The following is a 17,486-nucleotide window of genomic DNA, read 5'->3' on the forward strand; positions in this document are numbered from 1 at the left end:
CGACGACTTTATGCCAGACAAGAACAAACCGGGGAATTTGAAAGTTTTAACGCTCATTTAAAAAGCAACAGCTTTGCATTACTAGTTACTGTGCAACGTGTTTAGTCCAGTCAAGGTCATTTGTGATTCATAAGTAAGATATTTGTGATGTGTGACTTGGGACAGCCTACTAAGGTTAGTGCAATAATCAAACTTGTTTCGATCTTTTTGTGAGTGACTCACATAAGCACTGTTTTTAACGTTAATTTTCCATTCGTTATAGAAGGAGGCCACTTTTTGTAGAGCATTGTTTAAAACAGCATGCACTGGTCTGGGAGAAAGCATGTCTTTTGAAGCTCACAGTCATCAGTAAAGTTTGATTTTAGCAGGAGGGACTTCAACAACACCGTTAATGAACAGAACGAAAAGAAGTGGTCCTAGCTTGGAGTCATGCGGAATGCCAGAGCCAACAAACTACCTGTTGGAACAGTGATTATCAAAGACAATAAAGTGTTCCCGTTTCGTTAGATACGCCGAAATTATTTGAGAATTCTTGGTTGCCTTGTGTGCCCTGTGCATCGTTGTTTTGAAAGAAACGTTGAATGGTTTAGAAAGGACCATAAAAATAGCGTCTGTTCATGTTCTACTACTCATGAATTTTGCAAATTCACGTATTCAAATAATTGAGGACTGGTAGAGTAGCCATTTATAAGACCGTGTTGGAATTTCGTTAGAAAGTTAATGTTCTTCAAAATCTCGTAGATGGGATTAAAATACGTTTTCATAATTTTGCATACGGTATACATGTCAATAAAACACGGCAACAGTTCTGTCTCATAAAATGGTCGCATGTTCTGTCTAGTAGAATAGTTGTCTGCAGCTGTTTCTGCATCTTTTGCTATCCCTTACTGCTTCAGAATTGCAAATAATATAATAACGTGGACAAACACTTGGCGTACGTCTTAAACGGCTATTTGCGGTTTTACCGGGCCCAGAATATTTTTGTGCCATCCATCCTTGTGGGAGACTAAGTTTGCTACTTTACAGTAACAGTGACATGAGACCACGGAGATATAAGAATGCATTAAACACAAGAAATGCACCATTATTTTGTGAAAAACGTATTTTGAAAGAATCAATAGATTAACAATTGTTTTACTGTCATATCAATAACGCGTCGACATCGCACACATCGCGGTCTGTTGAGTGAGGAGAAATTAGACGCCCTACTTTCCTCAAACAGGTAGATAAAAAAATGCTATGGTTCCACATAATTGCGCTTTTTAAGCGCAGCTTCTTGGTTTTTAAGACGCGAAGACAAATCAGATGTTTCGTGCTCAAGGAGCAGTGTTCCTCTGTCTGTTATTATTTCCTTTAGAAGGTTTAGTCGCGTATATGTTCAGTTGAAATGTTTCTCTAGAAATCAGGGGCTCTTTCCTTTGATTTATTTCTAAGCGTTCGCATAGAACTCTCGAAACTTTCTTTTAAAGTATATTTCAATCTTTCCCGAAGGCGTTGTAGCTGTCAGGGAAATCGTCAAAAATAAATAAGATCAGTTACGATGCATAATAAGCAAAAGAAAAGTTGTGGAAGGAAAAAATTTCGCGATGGTTGTTTACATATGTGTCAGGGTAGGGAACACGACCCTATGGTCTTAAATTCCAAGAAATATTTCGCATTGAATTCTGGCCCAGTAGATTCGCTTACTTGAAAGAGACCACGTGTGTTATTCCACAGTTCTTAATTATTCAAAAGTAAACGCAATGTATAGCATTGCCTCCCTTAAGTGACCGTTCCGATTTTTGAGCCGGGCTACATCAGACGAACAGAAGTGTACCGCCAAAATAACTTTGTCACCAGGTTCTCTATTAAAATTTCGATACTCCGTTAATGATTAGTGCAGCATATTAAGAGATGAATCAGAGGCCCTGTAAATTACTGTTATTACGCATGTAACCTAATCCTGGTAGGCTTTCAGAGAAAAGTAGCATGCGTTAACCGTAATCCAAGTCCTGCATTCTCCGTAAGTGCAAATGTATTTTTAAACGAATGCAGCCACCCCTCTCTAAACTACCCGAGTCGTTTGTAAGTGAACTGTGTGCAGCAAAAACGCATTCACTGTTATTTATTTTATTTATTTATTTATTTATTTATTTATTTATTTATTTATTTATTTATTTATTTATTTATTTATTTATTTATTTATTTATTTATTTTATTTATTTATTTATTTATTTATTTATTTATTTATTTATTTATTTATTTATTTATTTATTTATTTTGCAAAGTAACCGCTGGACGGACCAAGTCACGGTTATAACTGCGATATCAGCATCTTGTAAAAGCACTATGCTTCGGAGCCCCATTTATTGCAGTTAAATCAGTTTTCTTATTCAGTAATTCATTAAAGCATTCGTCTGCTCTGAAAGTTCACACTGTAATTGGGATTAGTGTGTTACGCGTAATAAGACGGATGTCTGATGGATGGATGCCTTGTTTTTTGTGACGAAAGCCTGTCGCTTGCCCCAAACTAAAACGTCAATAAAACCCTCCTTTACAAGTTAGTTTTCCTCTTCCTGCTACTGTCAACTTCAGCGGGAGGGTGTTTCTTACATAGCTCACTGCTTACAAGTGCTCCAGGCCTTGATGTAAAAGTACGTCGATACGTCGGTGATACGTTGAGTGACAGTCACAGCCGTGTCTGCGTGCGAATAAATTCAACAGCGTATGGAGACAATTGCTCGCCAGTTTATTCCCGAGTTCGGCGAGCTCGCTTCTGCGACGACGCAGTCACCTATGCTGCGCTGGCACTGTTTCCAGTCGATTGAGTTATTCTACTGCCGGGGCAATTAAACGTTATCGCAGCTGTATCTTGGCTCCTCCGTCCCCCGGAGGCGAGAACGCGAAATTCTTCACTCGCGTGGATCTGCGACGCGCGAAGTAGCTACACCAATGTATTCATTTAAACAAACGCCTGGGGCCGGCTTCAGACTGTGTACTTATGCGACAAGATCTTCGGCTTTTCCAGGAGCGCGCTCGAGCCAGGTCACGAGAGGAAAGCACACACATGGGCACGACTCAGCAGCCTCATGTCGGCAAAGGCAAGTGAGCTTAAATACATCTATCCCTCTGGTCGACACCTCCGAGACAGCAGGAAGCCCCGTGTTCACGGTGTCATCACAATAGAATTGACAAAACCCGTTATCTATGCGGCCAATATCTAAGGTAAGAGTGGCGCTGGCGTGATGGCCGGAATGCCAGTTAAGCGGCCACAAAGCGGAAACGAAAACTGTCGGCATAGGTGGCAATGACGAGGCCTTCTGCTCGAGCTGGAGGGACGCCGAGGAAGAAGAGCCCGAGCGGGAGAGAACAAAATGGTTCTCAGCGGCAGCGGAAAGGCGGCGGCGGCCGGCAAAGCGCCAGAGCGGCCGCCGGCGGGCAGGTTGAGCGCCGGGACAAGCCCGGTTCGCGGCTGCTCTGTAATCAGCACCGGGCCGCTACCGCTCGGGGCCCCGGCGAGAGTGTCAACCGCGGCGGCCCACATTACGCACCTCGGCGGCGGGCTGCTCTTTAGCCCGCTCAGGAATGGCCGGCATGCTGCCCGTGTCTGTCTCTTGAAGAGAACAGGGCCGCTTATAGCCGGGACTGCTGCTGCTGCTGGATAACATCCGTGGCTTCCGGCGGTCGCTGAGCCGTCTGCGAGTCTCGCCAGTTGCATGCACTACAACGGCCACTCCTTTCCGCTTATGCGTGGGAACACAATCTGGTCTTTTTTTTTTTTTTTTTTTTTTTTGGTGCCACGTCGGTTTCTTCTGTGGCTATTCCGGTCCGAACGCGAATGAGTATCTTAGCTCTCTCGCGGAGAGGCCGCATCAACTCTGTTTTGGATTCATTCACAATCAGACTGTTTGCTATGCGCTTGTTGAATCAATATCTGTCGAGCGTGATCTTGTTCTATTGAGCGTGGTGAGTAGCCAGATATAGCATCCTGATCATGACGCCTAATTCTTTCTGCAAATGAACTCCTTTCGGATATGACGTCGCCGCTCAAAACACATCTGTTTTTCTAATAATAACTCAAAGAAACTGGCGCACGGTGTGCATTTCGCCATCAACTGGCTGCTTTGAGCGTAGCCTGCCGGTAGGCGGCAAAAAGATGCGGCGTACATACATGCGGATCGGCGCTCCTCCCCCAGATGCAGTGCACGTAACTCCAGACGTGAGGCATGAAAGAAAATCTCTGTTGCTGTCGCAAAACATGCATTGGACAATTGTCGTTGTTGGTGCACGAGCGGACGAGAGTGGACCACCACGGTGCTATTTCGTCTTCGTCCCACAATGCACATCAGCTGAATTACCCCATTACACGATTGTGAAAGCGGTGAAATCACTGTCCACGACGCGTCATGACAGCCTGTGATGACAGAGCGGGACGTTATTGCCGCTGTGTTTCACTAATGTGGATGTCGCGGATAACGAGCAAGTAAAGGAACATGCACTACGTGCCGTCTTTTTTCCACGGAGATGATAAAGGGCTTCCGCGCAGATGCATATAAATGGGCTATGAATTTCGCCGAAATCTTTCCATGGGTTATCAAGATGTTAATGACCATTTTTAAAAAGCTATGATGATTGGTTGAGTGATATTCAGGACAATGGAAGGTTATGCTGTTTCAAAAGCACTCACTGTGCATCAACCTCACGTCACAAAATGGCAGAAAATGTGCGAAAGTAGCGTGAAACTGTGGAGGCATGGTGGCCGATTTGACCTATGTGTACAGGGACTTCCTAAACAGTTTCAAAAAACCAGGTGAGCCCGCCACGGTGGCTCAGTGGCCAAGGGGTTGCGCTGCTGAGCACGAGGTCGCGGGTTCGATTCCCGGGCGCGGCGGCCGCTTTTCTGATGGAAGGGAAAAGCAAAAACGCCCGTGTGTACGAGATTTCGGCGCACGTTAAAGATACACAAGTGATCGAAATTAATCTGGAGCCCTCCACTACGGCACGCCTCGTCGCCTGTGTAGTGTCGGGAAATCTTACAATCAATCAGATCACAGAACCAGATGTGGATAACATCACCTCCGGGAAGGAAAAATTTTTAAACGTAGAAAAGTTCATATTTAGACATTTTAGGAGAGTAATCTCTAACGCAATAAAACTAAGTGGATGTTCGTCCTCAGAGATATTTAGTGATTTCTGAAACACGTTACGGGCAGGTGTTAGCGATTTTACCCCTTTAAGCCAAATGATTTTTTACAGCAAATAGAATCAAAGGTAAAGAATGTATATAGGAGGAGGGCTCAAGTTAAAAACTGCATACAGCTTCTCACAAGGATAAGGAAAAGTTATACAATCACGAGGGGAAAAGTAAAGACAAGGGAATGGGATAAATCATTATGCAAGCTTTTCGAGGATTCAGGTGTGCCACACACACAAATGCATGGGCGTCGGTAGGGGTGCGCCGAAAAGGCACGCCCCCTTGCCCCCACCCAAGCCTCTCCATGCAGGTCCGCCCTTCCCCCTCCTCCCTGCTCCCTCTTCCTCAGCCCCACAGCTCCATTCGTGCTTGCTTAACTTTTTCGCTGAAAATCACGATCATAAATTTTCCATAATGTTTCTTGCAGCCTTACCGTCAAAAAAAAAAAAAGAGCGGGAGGGGGGGAAGGGTGCTTCTGTTGGGGTTTCCTCAGCGGTAACGCAAGTATACACCGCAAACAAAGATCTAGGCCAACCACTCCTGGACGACTTTACCCTGCAAATTCAATCCCTGCCAGCCATTTTTCCTGAAAAATCGAAGCGGGCACTTCGAAGGTATTAGAAAACTACCTTGCCCATCCACTAATCAGCTATACCTGGTTTCTTTCGCCGGCGACATGTGCTGAGGCACTCAAGGGCCGTGTCAAATCCGTTCTCCTGCAGAGCATTCTGGTCTAAAGCTGCTGCCTGAACTCTAAAATTGGTCACGCGTAGTAAGCGTGAAACACGCTGCTTGGTGTCGCAAACTTCTTTTTGAGCACCACGTGACTCAAAATACGCGTTGTTCTCTATTTTCTAAGCGTGACGCGGGTCGGGAAAACCCACATTCGCTTTCTTTTACGCGTTATGCAGGATTGCATGCGTTTGAACCGGAAAAATCACGCTTAAGAAAACCCCACGCCGGCGATCGCGTCTCTCTTCATCACGCATATACATACCGGGATACATATCCCCAATGGTGACGTGCGACGGGTTGCTGCTTGCGGGTGTGACTCACGCTTCCTCTGTTTCTTTTTTCTTTCTTTTAACGAGAAGGCATTGAAAGGTGGCGCTCGCTTCAGTAATTTTGGCGGGAAAAGGATTTAGAGCCGTTGGAGGCATCGGCCGAAGCAGGCGCTTTATGCGTCGTGTCTGCCTGCCATTCAAGTGTGTGTTGTGCGGAGTGCGCGCTTTCTTGCGGTAAAGAGTGGCCAAGAAAGAATAACGTGATGAGTAACTTGACATCGACTGGCCCGTGTGGTGTGCCGCGTGGTAGGTGCGAGAACACCGAGACATCTGACTGCCGGGAATTCTCGGGCGACACGGCAACTCCACTTTTCTTTCCGGGTGGCGTTGTTACAGTGGGCAGTCAGCTGTCATCCACGGTCACTTGGAACATCCAGGTAAGCAAATTATTTACTGACATCTTTGCTCATTATGTATTTTAAAACTATTTTCGGAATAACGACGTTTTTAGTGTATTGTTTAGGTCTTCCTATTGACCTCGGGAACGTCGCATTTTGACACGGGTCATGCGGTCGACCGGAGAATATGACCATAAAGAAGGAAGGAATGCGTTTCTTGTCGTGGCTGTGAGCCGTTTCTTTCTTTCACCGTCCGGTTTCCGCCGTTCTCGGCACCTCGCGGCATCTGGCTCACTGGATGTAAATTTCGCGGCCGCGCTCGTGGTTCTCGTCGGTGGCCGTTCTCGGGCGAGGAGGCGCGACACCGCCGGTGAAAGAGCCGCCTGCTCTCTGCGTTCCCCGCAGAGCACCCAGAAAACGACGAAAACTATTGTATACCGCAATTCACACAGTCGACGTGCACATTACGAAGCGTTGAAAATCGTGTCCCATTCTAGAGAGATGTGCGCATGCTGCACATCGCGACAGCAGTTTGTGTTGTGGGGGCCGAGCCCCTCATATCGGGGCGAGGAGGCGCTAGCGACATCCTCCTCCTTGGTGGGGCGAGGGCGATCCTCGCGCGCTTCCCTCCTCTCCCTACGAGGCGACGGGGGATGCGCGCAGGAGACTCCCCGGGGAGACCGCCCTTGGGACGCGCAGTGATCGCACGGTACGTAAATGCCCTTCGGCCACTTCTGGCCGTTTCTTGCATTGGCCGTTGTTTCCCACTTCCGCGGGTCACGGCACCCACCGTGTCGATTAGCGCATGCCTCGATTTGCGCCAGTGCGTGTGCGTTTATCTAGGATGCCCGGCGAGTCTCCGCGGGCATATTCCACTTCTTGGTGGGTTGCCCCCGCGTCCGCGATGTGACGGCTTGCGCCGTCTGAGGTCAGCGGACGAGCGCCGATGCCGCCCGATCGAGTCCAGCGGCTTGAAATGTGTAGCGGCCACAGAGAGCCCCCTACCCCTATGTCAGCGAGCGTTGCGGCCGGCCAACGCCGGCGGACGCTAACTGCTGCCCGACTACGGGCTGGGCACACGCTGATGGCTGTATGCTCCAGGGGCTAGGTGCGTAGTGCAGTGTAGCGTTTGTATCGTGGTTTCCCGCGTAATAAACCCCTGTACTATGAAATGTATCGCTTCCATGTGAAGTGACTGACAACGTACACTCGCGGCGAGAGTCGTGGCTCGCTCTCGAACCCGTTGTGGGCAGAGTCTCTCGGCAGGGCAGTTCGGTGCTGCGCGAGAGCAATGAGAATAACGACGGCGGGTTATTCCATTATGTTCTATTCTATTCCTGCATACTAATATGATAGGAGATGCCCACAGTGTGTGGTATGACAGTTCGAAAACATCAGTCTACAGGGTGTTCCAGCTATCATGCACCAAGATATTTAAAAAGAGCAACGGCGTAACACGAAGAAAACCTAGTGCATAATGTTTCCAGTATACGGAGTAGCGACCAGTAATTTATTTGTTAATGATATTTAATTAGCTAATTGTAATTATTTTTAAAACTTGAGAAGTACTGTCCCAATCATTAAAGTGTCAATGAGGCACTTGCAGGTACCTACGAGAGACATCTGACTGCGGTATTTTAACCGACGTGCCTATTGCGTACTAATTTATACTGACTGACAAGGAAAGCCCGCGAAACATGAAAAATAACACGTGAGTGCGCTTTAGCCCGCATCATAAAGCATTGCCCTCGAACAGGCTGCCTCTGAGTTAGCCGGAATGCAATAAACAAGAGAAAGAAAGAACTAATCGCGACCGAGTTTGTGGCTTCTCCCACATGCACCCCGCGAAACTTGCTGTTGCTGCTCCTTCCATGTATGCCATTATCAAGGTGATGCGCTGCCTCTTTGGGCGTGAGACAGGCAAAGCAGGTATTTCAATCAGCTTATTTGAAAGCGCTGGTTTACGACGCGGGCGGGCCGCAACTCCACTATACTGGGATCATTATGCACTAAGTTTTCTTCGAGTTACGCCGTTGCTATTTTTAAAAACCTTGGTGCATGATAGCTGGGACCCCGTGTATAACAATTATATTGAAGCAGCTTTTTATCTTTTCTATGCTTCACCCGTGGACATCGTTTACCGGTGCACTGTATGAGGCAACCAGAAGCAGCTGGTACGGTGTAGAACCCAGAGAAATCGTAAAGTTGCAACTGGACACGTCACTGGAAAAAGCTTTGTTGCTGTGTTTGTGTGTGTATTACACAGAGGACGTTCGTACGTATCCGTCTGCTTTTGGTCAGTTGCAAGGATTCCTTCAGGTAGCAATTAGACATGATGGCATCGACGAAATTCCATGGGCGCTCAATATGGTACGTGATTTGCTGATGTATACAATTACATTTCGTCTGAGTTAAAAGTGATAGCAACGCTCACGCGCTGCTTTAAAGCGGCATGACGAGTTCATCTGAAGCCTACTTTATAGTTCCTGTCTTTATTTCTCGGATTTCTCTGTAAGGAAGCATTCTTGTAAGTTATTGTGAATAAAGAAGTTTCAGCCAAATTTAAAATTTGTTTAAATTTCTTGTTTGTGTTGCCCCCCAGCTTTGATTCAAAATCTCGACCTTCGCAGCAATCCTCACATACGTTGTCACTTGATTTTCTTCACCTACGATAATGACGCTGAAAGAATGCACATCACAAGCTTAACTTTATGGGATTAACTTTTTACACTTGTTCAAGCTGCTTTATGAACGTTTGTCTTCCACTGCCTTCAACGGCGCTTAGGTTTATCAACCGAAATTCAAAGGCAATCCTTAACCCCGCTATTCTGCTAACACTACTAAGTTTGGGGCCGTGTATTACGAAGAATTAACGCCGCAATCGCAATGAGAGTCTTGTCGATCCGCGACTGGCGGCCTTCTTATCGCTCAGTGAAGGTGAAAAGAGGATTTGCACTTACCCGATGCGGCATTCTCCACCTGTGTATAATAGGCCTCTCTGACCATCAGAAATTTTGAAAAAAGAAAGTTAAAAGAAGATAACGTTTACTCTGCCGTATTTATGGGTTTGGTGGGTGCTCCAAGATACACAGACCATAAATATGGCACAGCAACTATTATCTTTTTTCAGCTTTTATCTAAATGACTCCTGGCTGTCAGAGAGGTGTATTATACACAGCTGGAGAATGCCGCATCGGGTAAGTGCAAATCCTCTTTTCCCCTTTACTAAGCGATAAGAAGGTCACCAGTCACGGTCCCCTGATTGCAAGCGTGGGCGCTCAGCGTGGTAGTTCACCACGCCTAAAACAAGCGCGCAAAAATACATTTTACTCACGCTTCCTAAGCGTTACACATACCGCGATTCACGCTTAAGAAGCGTGATTTTTCAGCGTGAAAGCACATCACGCTTGGAACAGGCGTGCAAAAAATCGCCGACACTCACGCTTGCTAAGCGTTAAAAAATTTAGAGTCAGCACAGCTTTGCTAATGGTATAAAGACTGACTGCAAGAAACGAGGTTCCGGTGAATATGATATTTCATTCCGACCTGCCTATCCCAGCCGTGTGTAGCACAACTGGGCCAGAGGGAACCCTCAGAGTAAACAAAATAAAGTGCTCAGATGCACGCTCTTCATTTCGCAACTCGGGCAACAGCATCTGGGTGCGGGTTTGGAAGCATTCCATGAAAGCATTTTATAAAATTTCATAAAAAGCTAGCTCCAAAAAGCAAAAAAAAAAAAAAAACTTGCAAAAAACACCCCCGAAAGAGTTCGAACAATCACGCCAAACGCAAACTCCCCTAGGATATGGATTTGGCTCATTGATCCATGGCACAGCAAAATATGGCTCTTTTTTATACGAAATACCAACTGCGTACATGTTTGCAAGGCGTTATGTGACCTACTTCGTTGAAATTATTTTCTAGCGGAAAGTTGCAGAGTTTTTTTTAGGGGCGAAGCTCCTTAAGTCATGGGTCTGTCCATCCCTTGTGTCTCGTGGTACGTGACCGGCGCAGGCTTTCGGAGATGTCGCAAAGTGGGCCGCGTTGCACGCGCAAGAACCGGCTGCAACCGGCAGCGCAAACTCGGCACCGGGAGCGCGAGCTTGTCTGTGTTCGCCAACGGAGGCGCGAGCGCACGTGCACTGCGAGGGGGAGATCACGCAAGAGATCACGCCACGAACGCAGGCAGTCGTTCTCGGAGATCGAACGAGACGCAAGGACCTTTGCTCGTTTCCTCTCGTCTTGTTCGGGCACAAGTTCGCCCTAAATAAAAGTTCTTTCTTTACCGTTGTGTCCCATCCTACGTGACAAATTGTGGTGGAGGTGCGGGGTAGTCCTCGATGGCGCGGGGTCTTTCACCAGGTCTGGGCCTGGGAGCATTGACTCCGAAAATAAAAGTTGATTTGTACAATGTACGCACACAGTCTTACGTCTTTCTTAATGATGTAATGGGCGAACTTTCACGGGAGAGTTACGGTTACCGATGATCTCCCCCTCTCGAGCTTCGCCCCACTTATCATCATTCATTATATGGCGTGATTTTTTTTTTACTACACTTTTTTTTTACTACACTTTTTTTTTACTACACTTTTATTTGGCATAGTTCCGGTTTGGGGATTTGGCACATTTCGAAAAAAAAAAAAAAACTCCCCGTTTACTGACTGCCATGGTGATGAACACATTTGGCACTCATTTCCAGACGCGTCCCTTGAAGTCGTAGGAGTGGCTACCGTTTAAAAATCGCCACCCATCGTTTTGTTCTTGCTCTGCTGCTAGGTGGAGGCGACAGGTTAAATCGGCAGCACCAGCGTTCAGCCATTCAGCTGGCGTGGGGTCGGAAACTGAATCCTTGTCTTCTAAGCCAGTCGTAGCTACACAATGCGTACCTCATAGGTAGACAGAACGAAGAAAAAAAAAAGCCCTGCTAAAGCACCTCGCAGCTTCGGTGCGCCAAAGTGAGCTCGCTTCTGTGAGCATCGCAGAGCTGTTTCAGACAGGCGCGAAGATTGTGTATTTCAGCTGTTTGCAAAGCTAAAATTCAGAAGCTTCTTAAAAGAAAACATCGATGATAATTTTGATGTAGCGTCTCGTTTGATAAAGAAGAGAAAATTTTCCGGGCCAGTCGACCATCCCAAAACCGAAAATATTTCTACCGCCATTGCAGCACCTGAGAAGCCTCCAGTATCGCCGGACCGTCTCCACATCGCTTCGCCCTCAGATCTTCGCTCGCAGGTGAATTCCACCAGACCCAATAGTCCCGTTCCAGGCTTTCGCATTCAAAATTTTTGGGAACAACCTTTTTTGGCCAATGGACTAATTAAAGATGATTTATTACCGATTTCTTGGCTTAGTTTTGTTTTTCTCATTGTTATTTCAGTACAAATATAGTACAGAACCTCGTTGATACGTTAAAAAAAATCTCGAGGGAAAAACATATTGTCAGGGAAAACGTATGATCAGCAGCAGTAGAAAGAAGATATCGAGACACGAACGTGAGCATCTAATGGCCTTTTTCACTTGTACATGTCTGTCAACGTCTGCTGGTGCGTGCCGCAGCCCTTTGAGGGCAAGAGCTCCTTTTCTGAACATTGCATACTTTTGTTTGCACTGTGATTGTCCTTCGCGAGAAAGTAACTCCGCAGCACTCCCAAACCGACTACGACCTGAGCATATGTCGCCGCCGGAGACGCCACCTCTCCCTTCCCGTTGTCGCCGCCATCTTTCTTGAAGGCGTCGTTCAGCGCCAGCGCTGCTTCATGGCGTGATTCCGCTACGATTTCTTCCAAGGTTAGCGCTTGGCACGTTGAGACGTCGTTATACAGGTGACGTTGGCTAAAGGAAGCCGTGTTACTAAATGACTCCGGCATTCCCAGCACTGCGGGAAAGCCGCCACGGTGACCCAATTAGCTGCCCCACCGCCGCTCGACGCCTGCGTATTCCGCCGCGCGTACTGCAGCTCGGTCCACAAGCACATCAGCACGTTTTTTGTTCACCGTAAAACGTATCATCCGATCGTAGTTGGATTTTTTTTTTTTAATTTGGAACATACTTACCGAGAAATCCTGTTGTCCAGCAACGTAGTAACTGAAAAACAAAAAAAAAGCGTAACGCTATAGGGCATTTTTAGTGTTCCCAATTGAGAGCGTATAATAACCGGAAAATCGTATGAACCGGGAACGTATTAAAGGGGTTCTACAGCATCCTTCTTACGCGTAACCATGGCTTTCACACGGCTAATGAAGTTGGCCGGTTAGCCTGCGGCACACTGTGATACACATTCTTGGTAGATAAATTATTGAGTAAGTTTAACTCTAACCGTATACTCGAAAAAAAAAACATACTTAAATTAGCTTCCTTGAAAGCGGCATTTCCAATAAATGAGCGCCCCTCGGCTTCACTACGGAAGAGAGAGAGAGCGAGGAATGTTTATCGACTATGGCGGTGTTGGTCCAGCTAAAGCTAGATGTTCTACATATGAATAATGCATCAGTAGAAAAATACAATATACACCATATTATTTTATTTTGTTCTGCGCACTGTGTTAAAAATACACATTTTAAATGGACAGATATGCAGTTTAGAGATGCAGCAGCATATGACGCCTCTTGACGGAAACAATAAGCGAGCACAGGCTGAATAATTCTTTAGTGTGCTGCGAAACCATTGCCCGCCAAACACAGGCCGCCCAAACACTCCGGAACTGCGTAAGAATAATCGCAGCATCTTCATCCCTTGCTTGGACTCGCTGCTATCAACACGAGAAATTTTTTTTATTGCATCACCTAGAGGAGTCGAACAAACAAGCAAGATTTCAAAATGAATGTTTGTGAAACGAGTTAGGAAATACGGCCATTTTGACAACTTGGACTGCGAAGCTGAACTTTGGCGTCGATCGCGAAATACCTGAAGGACTTCGTCACGTTTTCTGAAGGGTATACATCGTAATCAGTCGTGCTCAGCAATCGGCCATTATAGTCCCTGCGACGACATATTCTCCCGATGAAGCGTTTGTTTAGCGCGCAATTCGGCGTGTCAAAACGTGGCTTTGTTCGACGGTGTCCGAAAACCGTCTGTCTGGACTCATCATGAGTCATCATCGTGAAATATGTTGAAAACGAGAGGCAAAAAGTGTTCGCAGAGATGATCACTTTGCGACGCGCGTGCCTGTAGACGCATGTTGGTTGTATTTATGGATGAGTCATAAGAGTTATTACGGATTTATAATAGCGGGTTAGCATAAAGGAAATACCATTCTTCGGAATTTTGCCTCACGGCATCATTTCGTTCCACATGGTTACGTGATCGGTGCAAGACTATTGTTTCAAAAACCTGTGCCCTCGATCATTTTGTTCACTAAAATGGTGGCGTTATGTAACGCAGTGGTTTCTCGGTGTGATTTATGAGCGTTAATGAACATTTTGAAAATTAATTATTGGCCTTAAAAGCATAAACGAGCTTTCTTCGTTATATCCCCTGGGTGCTTAAGAATTTTGCTTGTAAGAGTTTTAACCCCCTCCGCTCCCACGGCGGGGCAAAGGGTTTGCCCCCTCAGGACAAAATCCTGTCGACGCCATGCACAAATGTACACAATAAACATTACGCATCGAAGTAACGAGGGCAACATTCAATGGTTCAATGCCTCCTTAGAGAACGGTATAAAATGCGATGCTTTAATACCCACATTTAGAATAATGTCCCAGAAGTGTACGCATGAAAACGTGACAGCTTGTTTACCGCAGTCGGTCTTTATTTTGGCAATGAGAAGTTGCGGGATGACAACTGAGTGTTATTAGTGTAAAAGACAGGGCAGTGAGAAAAAATAGTTATCTGGAAATAATGACGTAAAGTTTTCACGAACCAAGTGCCATTATCAAGAAAGTGCCACACGTACACGAAAATTGACATTAAAGGGACACTGAAGTGAATTTGTCAAGCTCCCGTTTTTGCTTGCACTGCGTAGACTGGCTCAAATTAGCACACTTTTCATCGTTTATCCGGTTGACAAATCGGTAATTATTTTACAAAGCGCGAAAGAAGAAAAACTACCATGCGCGGTTTTCGGCGGCCGCACCAACTAAGGCTGTGACGTTGAGAGGAGGGGCGCCGTGATTGGACGATGCCCAAGGTTAGCAATCAAACAAGTTTCGGTTTCGGTTTCGGTTCTGTAAAACATAACCAATGGCGTTGTTGGATGGGCATTCTCAATATCTCAGTAATCATCGTACCGCGCTTCTGCCATGTTGGCGGCTGTAAAATGCACAAGATAAGCCTCCCAGGACGGCTTGTAGTCGTAGCATTCACTAGCCGAGACCTACGCAGTGCATGAACGCCCTCCGCGTACCCGCAGACGCCCAAATGTCATGCGCTTTTCCCCCATATTTGGAGCTTGCCTCCCTCATGCCTGTATCGTAAAAAGCGTGTTCGCACCAGGCCAGGGTCTGTTCATTCTGGCCAGTGCCCACTGCCTGCAAGCAGTCGGTGCTTATGGCAACAGCACGCCAACGAGAACTCGCTAGCGCGCCAGTGCCAGCCTGCGCGTGTTTTGTGAACTAGTTCGTGTAGACATGAACGTTGCGGCCCCCAGAAAAAGGTGAACTCAATATAGAAAACATCGTCAGAAAACATAAAAGTTAACTTACAAAAAAAAAAAAAAAAGCACGTACCCGCGGGGATTCGAACTCGTGACTTGCAAAACATTTGCGGTGAACTATATAACGCCTTAGCCCACTCGGCCACGAAGCCGGATCCGCAGGGCACCCTAATATAGGGTATATATTGCACAACCGGTTTACACTTTTATTTAGTTCTGGCATTTCAAGCAGCTTAGGTGACTATTTGTTGTACTGCGCTCGTGCAGTAAGCGTCGCCCGGGTTTCCACAGTAGCTCACGTCTAGCAATTGCATTTCGTAGACGGAAAAGCGTTCGCAGATGCGTAGTCGTGCTGCTGACCGCTGTTCTTGTTCGCCCAGCGCAAAAAAGTGCTTCCCGCGCCCTAGTTTTACGCTGTACGGTAAAAATATCAGTTGATTTTATTTATTTAGTACCTATATTAACTTCGCTGACTCTTCTCCCGCCTTCAAGAGGCCTTATATTTTCCTACTGGCGTACCAGTCAGCGAAGCGTCGCATGTGCGCTTGTGCAGCGCTTGTGTGAAGCGACCTTGACTTGGAGCTAGATACAGTGTACAAACAAACCAAGTAAAGAAAGGCACATTCTTCCATTCACAAACGTGTCCTGGCTTCGTTTCAACTAAGCGAACGAATTGCGACCAAGCAATTTTTTTTAACCTCCTTGATTGCGACGACCCGCCGGCGGCCGGCGGACGAAACGCTGGGCCGACTGACTCTGTCTGAAGGCCGGGGAGCCGTGCAGTAGCGCAGCCAGCCAATTGCCACCTCATCCCCTCCTGACGTCACACGAAAACGCCACAGAAAATGGGTGAGCGTAAAGAGAGGAGGACAGCATTTTCGAATTAGTTTTTCTACTAAATAAAATCGCGTAAACGCGCCTAGAGTGGTCGAAACATGGCCTGGGGACTCCGGACTACAATTTGCGCTAGTAATCCCGCAATGTTTACATATCACTTCAGTGTCCCTTTAAGTGCCTCAAGGGCTTAAGATATCGAATGACATTAATTGGACGGGCCGTGCTACAAGTGAAAACGCAAAGGCGTTAAATGTGTTAGGCATCATGTAGATCATGACCAAAAAGAGTAAGTCATTCATATTTTAGAAGTCTTTAACGCAGAGAAAAACGTCTTACAAGGGTTAAAATGTTTTTTTGTGAAAGAAAACGCAATGAGAAATAATTTGTTTTTAAAAATGGTGTGAGCTGTTTCTAAAAGTGGCTTCAGCAGCTACCGTCACCTGCCAGCGGTAGCCAAGTCCGAAAAATTTAGCACGACGGGTGACACAATATTTTGCCTTTTGCCGCTGCTTTAGTCAACTTCGCCTTCTTCGAAACTTCGCCACCAAGAGTGCACAAAAGATTGTCTTATTTTGAAGTTCAGCTACGTTTCCGTGTCAACACGCTGGTGCTAGAGTTTCGTTGGCCATTTGGTGGTCATCGCGTTCGAGAGCAGGCAGATTTAAGGCGTTCGTGAAGGTGAATGAGTTGCGCGGAACTCCTTAAACCAGAAATGTCATAGAGCGAATGGCATTAGTTTTTTAAATGCAGAGCATTTCTTTAACTCACAATGTCACCCGGCGTTGTCGGTGTGCCTCGGCGTCCGCAACAGCCGTTCCAGGTGCGCCCTCTCCCCCACTCCTCCTCTCGCGCATCACGCTACCCTCCTCGCTCTCAACAACAGGTCCGCACCCCTCCCCCTACACTATATAAAAAAAGCCTGGTTTCGATCCCACGACCCTGCGGGCGGAACGCAAGGTACAAGGTGCTCTACCCACTGCGCCACAAAACCGACACAGAATGAAAGGCTACGAACGCGCCTTATATCCTTGACTCATTCAAACTACGTCAAGAAGCTGCCGATACAACGCATTCACTACCTGTGGGCGGAACGCGAGGTACATGGTGCTCTTCCCACTGCGCGACAAAACCGACACAGAATGAAAGGCTACGAACGCCCCTTATATCCTTGACTCATTCAAACTACGTCAAGAAGCTGCTGATACAACGCATTCACTACCACCAACTCCCCAAACACTAAACGTCAATACACCCACCCCCTATGCGACGCATTTACTCGAGTCCCCCTCGCGGGGAGATGGGCCCTTTTTGCGTGTAGCAGCGAACTAATGGCATTAAAACTCAAGGCATTAAGCACTTAAAGGGGCCCTAAATAGGCTTCCGAAGGTCGCCATTTCAATCGCGCAATCGCTAGAGTACCCCTTCACGACAACGTGTACCAAATATTACACCACTGCGTAAAGCAGGGGCCGCACAAACACGAA

Source organism: Haemaphysalis longicornis, unplaced genomic scaffold (assembly GCF_048455015.1).
Source record: "Haemaphysalis longicornis isolate Haplotype H1 unplaced genomic scaffold, Haemaphysalis longicornis Haplotype H1 scaffold_2, whole genome shotgun sequence".
In the NCBI taxonomy this organism is placed as follows: Eukaryota; Metazoa; Arthropoda; class Arachnida; order Ixodida; family Ixodidae; genus Haemaphysalis; species Haemaphysalis longicornis.